We start from the raw sequence: 15139 nt of genomic DNA, 5'->3' as shown, positions 1-15139 counted from the left end.
AGAATTTGGTTGCTTGGGCTCCTGATAGCCCCACCTCCACCAAGGTACAACTCCCTGGTACGCCATAAAGTACTTATGTACATGTGATTAAATGCCACTGAAGCGGATGGGAATTTGCTTACAAGCAAATTACAAATTCCTTACAAGCTTAAGGACTTTGCAAAATCAGGGCCTAAATCCACTGAGTCTTTGCTAATGCTCCCAGCCAGCTGAGTCCTGCCTTGGGAACGTGTTTTATTTTCCCTTCTGGGGCTATGAAATGTTACTCTGAAGCTTTGCCTCCCCCTGCCAGCTGCAGGGAGCTGATGTGAACCCTGGGGTGAGAATGGGCTTGGTGCTGTTGGAGATAACATTGATTTAGGGTGTGGTTTGTTTTCACACAGAGCATCCCAGCCCAGATACGGAACCTCTAAATGTCCTCTAAGTACTCTAAAAACCTCATATCAAAGAACAAAAAGCATAATGCTGTCTCCTACCTTTGAACCAAAACAGCCCTGATTGCTGTGATGGAAATATTCCCACAAGCTCCCATGGTCTGGGATGGTGGTAGGGGCTCAGGTGGCGATTTTGTTCTTTTGGTGCAAGTCTTAGGTTTAACCAGAACAACAATTAAATAAAAGCTGTGCCCTGTTTTTCTGCTGAGCATATCATCTGTGCAACATGAAAGACTATAACCTCGAGAGGGCTTTTTTCCCTCCAAAATCAATTTTACTTAATTTTTGTAAGGGGATGGGTTCCATATTCCATTACTGTCAACTGAATAAAGAGTGTCCTTTTAGGTTTCACTGGAACACATAAAAACTCTTCCCCAGGGATAAGACAGTATTGATCTGACATGGATTGGTCTCAGAGAACATTTATTAGGGTCTGGTGAGCATCTAAAGACGAAGGCTACCAAGTATATTCTTACAGATTTAGAACAAGAAACCCATTTTCTTTCCCTCAGCCCTGAGAAAGTCCTGGTTTAGTTTTTCATCCAATAAGCAAACCCTGCCAACCCCTCCTGTTACAAGGCATTTACAGGGATTATTTTCCAAGCAGGCTTGGTACCCGTGGTCTCCCTTTCTCGGGGCCGGATGCACATCAGTCTTCCACTATGACTATTGCATGTGTCCTACTTATCCAGAAAGGCTCTGGGCAGCTGCTTATTGGGTTTTCCTGTCTGAATACAGGAGCTTAATTTAATAGGCGGCTGTTGGAAAAACAAGCAGGAAAGCAACACAATGGGGTTTGATAAGCAGCGTCCAAACAAGCTCTGAGGAGGCAGTCACCAGAAAATGGCTGAGCAGTTCTGATGAGGAAGATGCAATTCCAGATGCCAACCATTAAGCTGATACTTACCCAGGCTGGGAGCTTGCAGATGAAACCATCACTATATGGTTAACAAAAGTCCTTGAGGAGGAGAAGAGTGGGAAGGGGGGTCCTGGGAAGGCATTTTATGGAGGAAAAAAAAGATGAATGGAAGAGCAAAAGAAAAGCTGTGCTGGGATGGAGGCAGGGACCATTTTGCCCAGCATCCTCTCATAGCCAATGGTGCATGATAAGCCAGGGGTATGAGAAGTGTTCAGGGATATTTTCCCATAAACTCTCCAAGCTCACAGCAGGCTGCACACAGCTCCAGGACTTCCTGAGCCTGAGGCTTGTATAGAAATACTGGATTGAATAGTCCTGGCCTAACCCTTTACCTCAGTGAAAAATGCTCCCTATCTTTGATCACCAGTTCTTTGGTGAGAACAGAGGCCACAGCTGCTCACAGCATTCAAGAGGAGAGCAAACCAGGAATTTGTACAGCACTTTTTCCTCTTTCCTCATTAACTCCTATCCATCTATTTGCTTTCTTGACTGCTACTCAGCAATGAGTTGATGCTTTCATCAAATTCCTTGTTATAATCCGGGATCTTTCTCCTGAGGGGCTGCAGTCAGTTCAGAGCCCGTTGCTGTTTGCATGATGTTAGGAGTGCTCCCTGTGAGGCTCATCACTTACATTTGTCTCCAGAGAATTTCATCTGTCATTTTGTCACTGAGCATCCCGAGGTCTCGCTGCGCTTTGGTGCCATTGGCCATTCCAAGCAGCTCAGTGTCACCAGAAGCCATCACCATGTCCCCACCCACCCTCACTCCTACATCACTGATGAAGATGCTGAGCACAGATCCCTGCTCAGATCTCTGTGAAATTCCCCATCTCATAACTCCAGTGCACACTGACCACCCCAGTCTGGCCTTTGTGGTTTCTGCCTAAAAACCACTGAGGCTTTTTTCATGGCTCCTTACTCCCCTCAATATCTTTTGATGAAGGATTTTGTCAGAGCCTTTAGGAAATCAATATCTCTTATATCCATTAGATCTACCACATATTTGGCTCCATCAAGGACTGTGGTAGATTTTGTGAATTATAATTTCTCTTGCCAAAACCTGTGCCTGGGTACAGATGTTTATCCTCTTGTCCCACCAGTTTCACAACACCACCATTGGGTTTGCTGCTCCAGAAAACCTGCCCTTGACACCTTTTATCCCAAAACTGCCTCTGTGATTGTTGCCTCCCATTTGCTTCAACACCCAATGGGCAAGAATTCAAGCAAGGCAGGCTGGAGACCAGCATGGCTGAGCAGAGACCTGCTCCTCAAACTGAGGAGTGAGAAGCAAATGAACAGTCAGTGGAAGCAGGGACAGATGACCTAGGAAGAGTACAGGGATACGATTTTGATGTTTAGGGATGGGGTGAGGAAAGCTAAGGCACAGATGGAAAAGGCCAGTGAGAACCTGTTCTAGTGGAAGCTGTCCCCGCCCATGACAGGAGGGCTGGAACAAGATGATCTCGAAGATCCCTTCCAACCCAAGCCCTTCTGTGACTCTGTTAATTTTACTCCACATTTTGGTATCAACTCTATGGATGCTCTTTCTTTACTTTCCCAACACTGGCTTTTCCTTTGTCCCTGCATCAATTTTTGTGCAGACTCCATATGAAACACAATCACAGTAAATCCCTTCCTGCCTTTCAGACCTTCCTATATAGTTGTTGCCAAGAAAGAAAAAAAAAAATCAAGATGTAAATAGCTTGACCTGTTCTCAAAAAAAAAAAAAAAAAAAAGTTTACTTAAGGTACAGTGTTCCACACTATTAATTTGATCTGAGATTTGATTTGCACCAAGAACACAAACCGCTCCTTCTGCCATCTCATGCAGCGAGGTTATTCCCATGCACGTGGGAATCCAACCGTGTGTCCAATCGCTGCTCTGATTCACGTGAAATGGGAACCCCTGGAAAATTGATTTCTTAAATCCAAGCGGAGCCTGCCGCATCTTGGGAGGCCTCCCCCAGGCAGCTGCGACACAGAACCCGCGTGTCCGTGTCGCCCATGTCGCCAGCCGGCTGAAACTTTACCCTCGCCGCTCGGCGGGATAAACCCTCCCGCCTGCCCTGCGCCTCCTCTGCAGCACGGGCAGTGAAGCGGGGCCCGCAGCGGAGCGTCCCGGTGCGGTGCCCTCGGTGCGGTGCCCCCGGTAAAACCTCCCGGCAGAAGCTCCGGCAGCTGCGGCACCCCCAGCAGGGCAGCCCCGGCGGCGGAGCCCCCGCCCCGCGCGTCACTCGCTCGCAGTGCCGGCGGCGGGCGGGCGGTGACGCCAGCGCGCCGGGCGGGGCGGGCGCGGCCCATTGTGGGCAGGGGCCGGGCGGGCTCCGCGCCGCGCAGCGCAGCGCCGCGCCGGCAGGTACGGCGGGCAGCGAGCCCTCCGCCCCGGCAGGAACGGCGGGCGGGCCGGGGACAGCGAGCCCTCCGCCCCGGCAGCAACGGCGGGCAGCGAGCCCTCCGCCCCGGCAGGAACGGCGGGCGGAGCGCGGGCACCGAGCCCTCCGCCCCGGCAGGAACGGCGGCCGCGCTGCGGTGAGTCCTCCGAGCCCCTCGGCGCTCCTCCCCTCTCGGTTCGACGGAGTGTGTTGCCCTTCTCCCGTAGCCGTGCTGGGGAGGGGTTCGGGAGAGCCGGCAGCGGGGCGGGGGACGGCGCTTTTCTGCCTTTTCCCCGCCGTGCGGAGGGAGGCGAGCCCGCGTCCCACCCCGCCCCGGGCGCTGCGTGGAGCTGTTGCCCTGAGGGGAGCGCCCGGGCCCCTCGGCGCCCGCCCCGCTGCCGGCGCCCCGGAGCACGGCGTGTCCCGTGTCCCCCGGCCCCGGCGTGTCCCGTGTCCCGGGCGGTGCCGGTCAGGGGGCGCCCACGCGGGGGCGTGGGATGCGGGATGCTGCTGCTGCGCTGCCTTCTCCATGGCAACGCCTCCGGAGGCTGCTGCAGCCCCGGCGCCGGCTGGCACGGCGGCTCCCACCCCTGCGGCGACTCCCACACCACCGATGTGACCCCCCCCGATGGGGCTCCCGCGGGCTTTGGGGGGCCTCAGGCTCCTGAGTGCCTCCCCACAGGCACAGCAGTTTGGGGCTGCCCCATGGTGTGTATGTGCCAAGCCTCTGGTGCTGGTGTCACACGTTTTGCTGCAGGCGTGCTCTTGTCCAGCCGATGCTTTGATGTGGGAGCTGGGGTGGGAGTAGGATTTTGACATGTGCCGATGTTGGGCTGTGGCTTTGCTACAAGCAGGTGTGTGGCTCAGGCACCAGGTGGGGAGCTCGGGTCTGTCACTGGCTGCACCCAGAAATTCTGGGAGGGAGGATTCCGGTCAGGGGTCCACCTGGAAGAGGGAAATGCCCTTGCTGTGTGGAGCCTTGAGGGTTGGCACCCTCTGCCATTGGTGTGCTGTGGCTGTGGTCAGATCCTGGTCTTTGCTTGTCTTGAAGTCTTCAGTGTGAACAGTGGGGTTTGGTCCCTGGGGTCTCCAATGCTCATGGCTTTCACTCCATGCTGCCTCTTGCATTGGTGCTGGTGTGAAACAGTCTGCATCTTTAAGTGATCAAGGTTAATTTAAGGCAAAGACAGATGATAATGTGACGATAATGTGCCTCCTGACAAAAGCCACGTGAATTGACCGGGCTGTGCTGCCAAACTGGGGATGGGGAGCTCCCTGTGGAAATCTGAGGCAGGTGGAAGATCACGGGGTGCAGCCAAGTCCCCTGCTCCAGGTACTGATGAGAGGGCAGCCCGTGCCATGGGCTGCCCTGGTGGTTTTGACCAGGCCTGAGCACTGCAGATGCCCGGCATTGTACAGCCAGACAGCTTCTCCCAGCAGCACGGAGAGGGAGAAGCCAGCAGTTTCCTTTTTTTCCCCTCTCTAGAGGTTGATTCTGATACTGAGTACAAAATCAAGTGCTGCTGTGTATTAATGCCTCAGTGGTGAACCGTGGTGCAACCTCGTTATCCTATCCTCCCTTGCCAAAACCAATGTATTCCAAAGCTATTGGCATTCCCTGCCTGCCCCTCTTGGAGTCCCATTAGGAGCAGAGGTGTCCTGCAGCATCTGGACCTTTTTCCACGAGCTCTGGAGTTTGTTTTGGCGTGCATTTCCCCCCAAACCCTGCGGGTCAGACATCCACCTTGCTGTTCCTCGATTAATGAGTGACTCACCCTGCTCTCCTGATGGCCATATGCCGGGACCTGCCTCTGCTCTGACAGGAGCAGGAAGCAAAAGCCAAAGTCCGTGATCTCTGAACGCCCAACGCTGTGTGACACCAGGACAGGAGGAAGCAGTGACACTTCCTGGCTCTGGCCAGCGCTCAGCTGGTGTGTGGCTCTGCCCCTGGTGCCCTGACACGGCCCTGGGATTTTTGGGTCCAGCCAGCCAGGCGTGCACCCTGCTCGGTGCGCTGGCCTCTGCCCCGGGGAGGCAAACAGGATGGGTGAGGTGTAAAATCAGCGCTGAATCCGCTCCCCTGGGCTTGAAACGGAGTCAAACCGGTCTTGACCTGAGCTGGCTCCTTATCTGACCCTTTGTTTGTGGCAGGGGTGCAGGAGGGAGCAGGGAAGGACAGCCACGGCGGGCTGGCTCCTCCGGTGAGGACAGGCAGGACCTGGGGACAGCTGGTCTGACTGGATCGTGTTTATCTCCCTTTGCTTCTCTGCTTTGTTTTGGTTCCTTCCTCCACTTTTTCCCGCGCTATCATGTCACAGCTGAGGAGCCCAAGGCAGTGGGGACATGGAGCTGTTGGGCAGCTGGGCTTCCCAAAAATTCTGTCTGTCAGCCAGCCAGCAGCGTGGCTCCTCTCACTCCATCTTCCTGCTTTGAAGTTTCCATCCCTGGAAACTGGGGATCCCTGGGGTGCTGGGGATGCCTACTAGGTCCATCCCTAAAAGCTGATGATGCACTTGGAGCAGCCCAGGTTGCACGTTGGTGCATTTATCACCTGAACGGGCTGCGTGGGGACCCTGACAGATGCCCCACCCAGAGTGAGTGGTCTGCCCATCCTCCTCCTGCACAGACACCCACCGAGCTGCTCCCACACGGCCACTTTTATCTCTGAAGTATTAATAAATGAAGCCAGCCTATTTCTGTGAGCCTTTTTAAGAGGCTGGCAGGGCTGCCTTGAAGGCTTGCTCGGCACTGCAAGTATTCAGAGCTTTTTTCCGCCTGTGCTCTAGCAGTCGATAAGCCAGGGCATCCAGCTGTCAGCTTTGGAGATTGCCAAAGCCTGCTCAGCGACATTTCTGCAGCCTTCGCTCACAAATGAGGATTTTGTTGGACGCTTTGGTTTCTGACTTGATGCTGGTAATTAAATATCTTAACTCGGCTTCAGAAAGCTGCCACTGCTGTGGAGTGACTGGTGAGGCCATGTGAAGCAGGATGTGCTTGTTCTGCTGGAATTGAGTGTGACCTAACTATGATTCTTCAACCTGCAATTTATTTTCTTATAAAAATATACTTTTTTATATAAGCAAAACCCTTTTAAAGGGGAAGAAAAACCTTGTGTTTTACTGCTGTGCTGTTAAGCTTGCATGGACCTGCTGGGACAGCTGTTTATTTGCAAGTCGTGGCAGCCAAATGCTGTAAAATTCAAGTCATGTCCACATTGATTTTTTCCCCCCTCTCTCTTTTTTCCCCCTCTCTTAATCATATATGTACTTTTCACTCATGCAACACAACAGATGTCAGTGCTATGCTGGAAAAAAAAGGAGCTGATCTGAGCAAAGGGCCATAAATTGGGGCAGAAATACTGAATGTCTGATTCTGACTTGTGTGTTGGTTAATTTAGATGCTAAGTCACATAGATTTACTCGCTCTGTGTATTTAGCATACTAGGGGATGAGAGAAACAGCTAGTTAAGGGTTGGAAAGTCATTAAATATTCCAGCTGAAGCTCTTCTGAGTATTGCATTAGTTCCCTCATCCTTCATGACATATTCTTTGAGCAACCTAAACTAGGGGAAGGGGGTTGGAACCAGATGGTCTTTAGGGTCCATTCCAACCCAAACCATTCTGTGATTCTATGATTTCTAACTTTCTATTTAACGCAAAAATTAGAGGCTCCACAGCCCCTTGCCAGATACATGTTGTAATTTGCTGTTTGCCTTTGATTCTTCTTTTCTTTCTTCCTTAATTGGGAGAAAAGCTGTGCTGAAGATACCAAGTGCAAATGGTCTCCTGCCCTCTCAGGAGACCATTTGTGCTTGGTATCTTCTGTCCTTGTGGCATGTCATAACATTCTGGCAGTCACTGAGGAACCAGGAGTTCTGGGGTAGCACAGAAAATCTCAGCTCAGTGAGTCATAAAGCTTTCAGATCTTTGCGGCCACTGAGAAGAAAACCAAAGGAGATGGAAATGAGAGAAACAGCCCTGGCACACTGTAAGGACGTGGTTAGTTGACTGAAGAGTTTCAGGATCTGAGCTGACAGCACTTTGTTTCGTGATTGGTGTGGCCTGAACACCAGCCACCTGAATTATAGCAAATTAACCAAATTAATGCCTGAAGTTGTCTGAACATCTGGCCTGTGTTTTCGTCATGGTGGGGTTGGGTGGGGTCATTCCCAAGGGCATCTGTCCCATGCTGTTCCCAGGTCTGGAGCAACCTCTGTGCCCTCACATGAGTCTCTGATTACCCCATCCTGTTCATGCTCCCTCCTGTGTTCACCCCCAGCCTTTTGGGGGCAGTTTATTGTAAATGTGTGACATGGTGAATGTTTGTGCTGCCTGGAACACCTGGGAGACGAGGCTGCTCGTGGTCCCTTCCTGAGTCAGCCAAACTGGATGGGATGGCCCAGCCTAGAGAGACTCACTGGTGACTCAGTGTGACCATGACTCAGAAGGTTTCTCCCTGTTCTTCTCCTCATGGCTGAGTTGCCTTGAGAGGCAAAACATTGCCGTGGCCCATTGGAAGGGCGGTGTTGGACAGGTGTGTTCTTACCCACCAGCCTGTGGAAACCCAGGGCACTGGGAATATTTCCCTGTCTGCTCTGGGGTGCCCTGACCCCCAGGGAAACACTGACTTGGAGCCTCATTCATGGATAAAGTTTCCCAAACTGCAGAATAGAGTTGAATTCACTAAAGTAGATTGTAGAGAGTAGTGTAGGTGTATCACTTAGGTAGGAAATTTAGGGTTTGGCATTATTAGTATGTTGTGGATGGAAGCAAGATGGAGGGCACAGGGTGTCATCCTGGGTTTCTTCTTCATTCTTCTTCTTCCTTCTTCTTCATGGGTTTGGGTGGCACTTTGTAATTGGGTGGAAAAGTCTGCATTGCAGGCTCTTGGGGATCAGTTATTGGGTTAAAAGGGGAAAAAATCAAGGATAAAGGGGAATAATCAAGGTTCCTAATTGGATAGTTTAGCTTTAAAATACCTTTTAACAAGAGATTGTTGGCCATTTTTGCGGTGCTTTTCCAGCATGCTGAGCCTGGTGTGGACGGCGTGCAAAACTCTAGATAAGATAATAATAATCAAGAACCTGAAGACTGAAAAAATCCAGTGGGTCTCTTTTGCCTGACACTCCAGGAGGGTCTTCCCCAACAGGGGAGCCCCTGGGAGGGCCCAGCCCGAGTCCCAGAAGTCGGGGAATCAGCAACACCAGCTAGCTGCTCACCATGCCAGTGCTGATAGGTGCTAATGTTGCTTTTCAAAGCAACGTTGCTCTTCAAAGCTCTTCTAAGGTTGCTCTTCAAAGCTCTTCTCTTTCTCCAGTACCTGCCACTTGCTTGGATTGTTATTTTCTGTTTGGAGCTCACTTGCAGGCTGGGAGGAGGCGCAGCAGCGCCTGGTGGCGCGGTTGGTGAGAGCTGATGGCTGGAGACATCCTCTCCTCTCTTTCCCAAGCCAGAGCTCCGGGCAGGGCCTGGCTGCTGGATGATTGAAGGATTATTTGCCGTGCCAGACAAGTGGCTTCATGTTTCCCTTCTGCATTCCTGGGGCTGAGCACTGCATAGCGATGATGTGCTTTCAGCTACGTGCTGCTTACCTGAATCATGGCTCCCTCCTGAAGTCTGGGCTCTCCCTGTCCAGGCTGCCCTGTCCCTGTGCCACCGAGTGCTTTATGAGAGGATAATGAAATAAGGTGTGGAGGGTGTGGTGGAGGAGCTGCAGGAGTGTCCAGCTCTGTCTGTGACTGTGCCTGTGTTTACCACACCTCCTGAAGGAATGGTTTTCGGAAGCTGAACCCAGTGACCCAATTACCGACCTCTGGGTTTGGATTGCTGCCAGGAATTCTGCACTGAGGCTCCTCGTCGCTTTTGTGCAGGCCCTGCGTGGAAAGCAGCCATGCCAAAGCTCAAAACAACTTGGCAGCAGCCAGAGATGGTGAGATAAAGAGAGGGGAAGGACCCAGTTAATCCACCTGACCTGTGCTCATCCCTGGGAGAGCACAGTGGGATCTCTCCTGGTGTTCCTGCTCCCTGCTGCTCCTCTTTCTCGTGGGGCTTTCATCCCGTTCCCCTGGCGATGGGCAGGGCTGCTGGCAGATCCTGCCTTGGGGCAGCATGGCAGGAGGAAGCAATTCAGAATTGTGCCATTCAGAGGCAGGCTCTGGGGGGTGGTGTGTGAAACACCAGCAGCTGGGCTCTGTACCAAGATGCAAAACTGAGCTACAGAGCTTGGCAGCTTTTGGGGAAGGCTCTGCAGGGTGTGGGCTCCTCTGATGCTTTGCAGGAGTGAGGATCAGCTTGTCTCCCCTTCTAGTGAGCAGAGCATCCTCAGAGGTTGTAGGGTCGAGCATCTGAGGGCAGACTGTCACCAAGCAGGGAAGTCCTCACACTGTTTTTGGGCAGGAACACAACTGTCCATACACTGAGGCTGCAGGGCAGGGCAGCTGGGGCTGTGCTCTGCGCCTGGGAGCCAGCTTTGCACCACTTGGGCTGGGAGGAGATTTTAAAACTTTTAATTAAGAAATTAAATTTAATTTTTAAAAAATTATTTTAAAATACATTTATTTTATTTAAAAATAAATTTAGTTTATTTCATTAAAATTTAAAAAAAAAACCCTGGAGTATGTAAATGGGGGATGTAGAGGGGCATCATTCAGGGGTGGGACCTGCAGCCACTCAGGTCTGAGGTGTGAGAAGGAGAGTGCATTGTGTTACAGGGGGGTGTGGAAAGATGTTTTATGCTGCTGAGGTGATTTTCTAGCAGCTGGGTGCCTGTTACAGGCAAATTCTGTTGGCAGGCTTTCCTCCCAGCACCAGTAGGGAGGAGGAGGAGGATGGAGGAACAGTCCAGAGACCATTTCCCCCACCCCAAACGAGCAAGATTAATTGTTTGCTGTGGCATGGCCATGGAGGCAGCACAGGAAGATGTTTTCTGTCTGTGATGTGTTATGTGACATGGAGTTCAGTCCTTGGTGGGTCTGCCCTGCTGCTGCTCCTGAGTATTTTTCTTTTTTCCAGACCTTTCTGAGGTGGCTTTCTGGAGCTGCACATCCATCTGACTTCTGACTTTTACCTAGCCATGAGGTGATTTAGGTGATTTTATTTTTTTGGGTTGTCATTTTTTTGCTGGTTTTTTTTTTTTTTTTGGTTGGTTGGTTGTATTTTTTTTTGTTTGTTTTTTTGAGTGCTTGTTCTTTGCTTGGCCTCAGCATCAACTTCATGAATGGTGCTTAGAGGAGCTGTGAACTCATGTCCCATCCTGGAGAGTCTGTGTCAGCTGTGGTCCGGTGCAGCTGTTTCCTTCAAGGATGCTTGTGTGGATGGAAGCCGCTGTAAATCTGTTTGTGCAGAGCCTTCCCTGCCGTGACTGCAGGCATCCTTCATGTTCCTGTTGTTTCATGCTGCTGCTCCTGGAAACCACAGCACCTTCTTGCCAGGGCTGAGGGTGGGGGAGATGTGTCAGGGAAGGTGGGTGCCCTTGTCGTGCCTGGCTTCCACAGGGATCGCATGCCAAGGGCGCTCCATGGGCTGAGGTTTCCTTCCCTGTGCCCCCGAGGCACGAGGAGTGTCCTGGCTTGTGTGCTCTGTGCAGGGAAGAGAGGCTGCTCTGTGCCTTGATACCAGGGTAAGCCTTTGGGTGCCTGGTGTTTTTCAGCTGCCCTGTCTGGCTTGGCACCATTCCCCCTGCATATCCCATGCATTGCTTTCAGCCTCTGTGCTTCTGCAGGGGGACACTCGTGAGCCCAGCTTGGTGTTGGATCTCATCCTGCAACACAGGAAGAAAGCAGCCCCACGGTGCTGCCTCCTTGGGTTTTCTTCTTCCACTAAGTCCTGTGAGCAAGCACAGGCCTCCTGCCATGCCCATCCCTGTCTCTAACTCCATGTAGGAGACAGCAGGGTTAAGGCTGTTGGAGCTCTGGTTGTTCCAAGGTGCTGGGCGAGTGTCAGGCAGGAGAAAAGCTGAACTTGCAAATCTGTTCCTGGGCTCTCTGGTAAGTCATGCCAAGGACTGTTTGAACAGTGCTAATCCCAGGTGCCTCTGGAGCAACCTTGTTTACAGTGCCAGCGCTTCAAATGGGTGTTCTGACAGAAACTTTACGCAAGCCATTTGCTTACCAAAGCTCTCTCTGGTCTGGGAGATTGGTTTTCAGACCTCATCTCCTCATCCCAGCATTTTGGAGACACCCTGCAAAGAGACTGGAACCTTTTTGGGGACCACCTGGATCCATTTATGAGCTCCATCTATTTTTCCATGGAGAGTGCTGCTGGTGAATTGCATGTGAAGTAGCTGGTGGCTCTGGAGGCATGAGAAATCCCTGTCCATCACATGGAGCAGAAAGATGTTGAGGAAAATTTTTGGAGCATGCTAAATATTGTAATCCCTGCAGTCAGTTCTGCTTTTGGGGCTGGGGCTGGAATTGAGCCTTTGTGCTCATTTTTTTCCCCATTTACTTATGTATTAAATGCTGCTCTTCCACTTAGCAGGTTCAGCAAAATTTGTCAGTTCTTAATTGATGCAGTGGTGGTCATAGCTGTGTTCAAACTGCAGTGATGTGTGACAGGCTGTGATTTGGGTTACCTAGTCATGAAATTGTGCCATTCCTTTAGCTGGCACACTAGGACTTACCTTACATCCATGCTTTTGAAGCCATTCTATAGCGTGACAGCTTTCATCGTGAGAAAAAGACAGTAAAGAGGGACTTTAGCCTCAAAATTCTCTGAATTGATTTCCAAAGGGTTGCTTGTAGTTGCATCACAGGAGGCTTTGTTGGTTTTGCTCTGGGGATGAGGCTGAGCTAGGTGACAGACGTGTGAGACAGTGGTGAGGATGTGTCTCGCAGCTGTAGCTCAGTTGCCTCATGTTCAAGTTTTTATTTTACCTTTGCCTTGTGGTTTGGACTGTGTTTTTCATTTTGAAAAGTCAAACAGACTGTGTCTTTGGGGTCTGGCATCCCCAGTATGCTGTGAGGTGTGGGATAATTAAGGAAGGACCCATCCCTTGGGGAAGGCAAGACCCGAGCTCCAGCTGTGGTAATGGGCTGTGACAGTGTGCTCTGAAATGTATGCCCTTACTCTGGGAAACTGACTGCAGGCAACACAGAGTAGGGGGAAAAAAGACCTGTGAAAAATGGGTGCTCATTTTTCCAGGGAGGAAAAAAGCCAAGGAAAACATATCCAACAGTCGCCTTGTCAGATATGTCACGAGAATGTCCTTATCCAGCCTCTGGGTCGGACTCAGTGCTGCTAATTACAGCTTGTCTTGCTGCTGAAAGGAAAAGTTTGAATCTGTTCACCCTGAGTTTCCCACAGCAGCATTTTGGGACAGCACCAACCCCATATCTGTGTGCCTGGAAGCTCTTATCCAATGTCAGAGACTGGGCTGCTGTTTGCACCAAGCCTTGGATTTGTGTTCACCCATTGTGGCTGAAGGTCTTGGAAAAACCCCTCTCTGTCTCTCTGCACTATTCTGAACTTGCCCTGCAGAGTTGCTCTGGAGCTCAGGGGATGTTTCTGTAAAGGTCCCAAGCACAGGACCCCCATCCTTTGTGGTGCTGGCCTTGTTTTTGGCTCTGTGCTGCCACCGTAGCTCAGCTCTCCCATGGGTGCAAGGCTTCCCACCTAGCAGACCTGGCTGCCTTTCAGGAAAATAAACAGCCCTTCTCTGCTGGAGCTGGGAGTCCTGGGCTGCTGCACGAGGGGAGAAGGATGTAACCAAAGGACCCTTTCATCACCTGTCTCTCTCTACCTGTGCTGCTGGGGCTGGGCTGTGTCTGATTTATAACACGCTGTGTTCAGGGAACAGCTTTATGTTCTTGGTTCTAAATTCTAAATTCTCTGAATTTTCCAGGAGGGGAAACCATCCCCAGCCTTTCCATTTTGCACGTGGCTGTGTTTGTGTTGGGAGTGCAGCGTTACAGAAGCCTGTGGGATGTGAGCCCATGGGCAGAGCAGCAGGGCAGGCTCTCACCTGAGCTTGTGGGATGCTCAGTGCTTTCCCAGCAGCAGCTCCAGGTCATGCAGTGCCCAATACAGATGGATGTTCTGTATTCAGCTTGCCAGTGCTGCCCTAACCCCAAGCTTATTAAAAGCCCACAGGACTGTGTCTTCCCCTTCCTCCTCCTGCTTCCTTCCCCCTTCCTTGGCTTTTCAACACCAGGTTTTGAATAAATCATCTAGGATGTGATCACACAGGAAATTCGCGAATTTAATTTTATTTTTTTTTTACAGCCAAGTTCGGAAGTGAATTCAGCTCTCCAGGGTTTCAGTCCTGTGCTTTTTAATCACGAGGTTCCCCATCCTTTCTACTCTGTCACTTGTGACATGACGTCTCCTTGGCCGTGTAAGCTTTTCCCCTGCCCACAGAAACAATAGCTGCTGGAAATGCTCTTCAAGAATAGCTGGGGATTGCCTGTGAAAAATGCAGATTAAATCTATGTTAGGTCTTTTTGTTGTTTGTTTACTGCTTGGTTATCCTTTTCCTTCAAAGAAAAGCAAAGGGCTTGTTCTTGTAGAATTCAACCACTCGTGATGTGTTCCTAGCTGGAAGTAACACGCTCAAAATCCTGCATTTCTTTGTGCATCTTTGCTTTATTTTCTTTTTCTTTGTGGGTGGGAGCTTAGGGAGTATAATGGGCAGATTAGCAACTGTATTTGTGGAGTAACCCATCTTTGTGCAGGTCTGGCTAGAAACCAATTAAGCTTGTCTTGATCTCTAAATGAGATTTTTGTCCAACGCCTCTCCCAACCTCCTTCTGCATCCATTAATAGCAGGGTGGGATGGAAACAGCTGAACGAGTGGAGATGGAGTGTTGGATAAACACAGAGGCGTTGGCTGCAGGGAGGTTCCCGGGATGCGTGCGAGCTGCTGCCTCTTTGTGTGGTTGTTTTGTAGCTCTGGTTCTTGAAACCTGGGATTAGCAGGGTTTGACTGCAAGTGTGCAATCCCCTGTGGTAGCAGGAGTGGGGTTGGTGGGAAAAGCTGCTGGATAAAAAGGGAGCATCCCGTGGACTTCATTGCTGTGCTGGCCCCCATTGCTGTGACATCCCTGGGGTGTATTTGGGAGCTCCTTGTGACTTCCAGCTGCAGGTCCCCCAAAGTGCCTTGGCTTGGGTGTATCTGTCTGGTCTTAAGTTGCTTTTTAGCCTGGAAAAACCCTTTGGCTTTCCAGGGGGACACATGGCCTTGCCAGGCTGGGGGTGTTTGGTGCTGCTGTGATGAAAACCAGTCCGGGAACGGCGCTTCAGTGCGGTGTTTTTGAAGAGAGCTGATTAAGGAAAGATGCCTTTAATAAGCTGTGCCTTCAGGGAGCCCTTCTATCTCTGTCCCAGACTGTTTCTGCATCAAGATAAGGTTGCAGGGCAGCTGGATCTGTGCTCTGCTTCGGGAGGTGTAGGAGGGGGAAGGGCACTGGGATTTCTTCCAG

At 51.1% G+C, this 15139-nt stretch overlaps 1 protein-coding gene across 2 annotated transcripts in view; it reads left to right on the top strand.

Annotated features, from left to right (window-relative positions):
- Positions 1–3778: 3778 nt before the first annotated feature.
- Positions 3779–15139, top strand: part of DAAM1 (dishevelled associated activator of morphogenesis 1) — a 94811-nt gene continuing 83450 nt past the window's right edge. For both annotated transcript variants that reach the window (XM_066551975.1, XM_066551974.1), the window contains exon 1: positions 3779–3880. The gene's annotated coding sequence lies outside the window, so the exon portion shown is untranslated. The remainder of the gene's footprint in view (positions 3881–15139) is intronic.

This window comes from Molothrus aeneus, chromosome 6 (genome assembly GCF_037042795.1).
Source record: "Molothrus aeneus isolate 106 chromosome 6, BPBGC_Maene_1.0, whole genome shotgun sequence".
Taxonomy (NCBI): Eukaryota; Metazoa; Chordata; class Aves; order Passeriformes; family Icteridae; genus Molothrus; species Molothrus aeneus.
The sequence above is the reverse complement of the archived record's forward strand: the minus strand, read 5'-3'. Positions and strand labels throughout refer to the sequence as shown.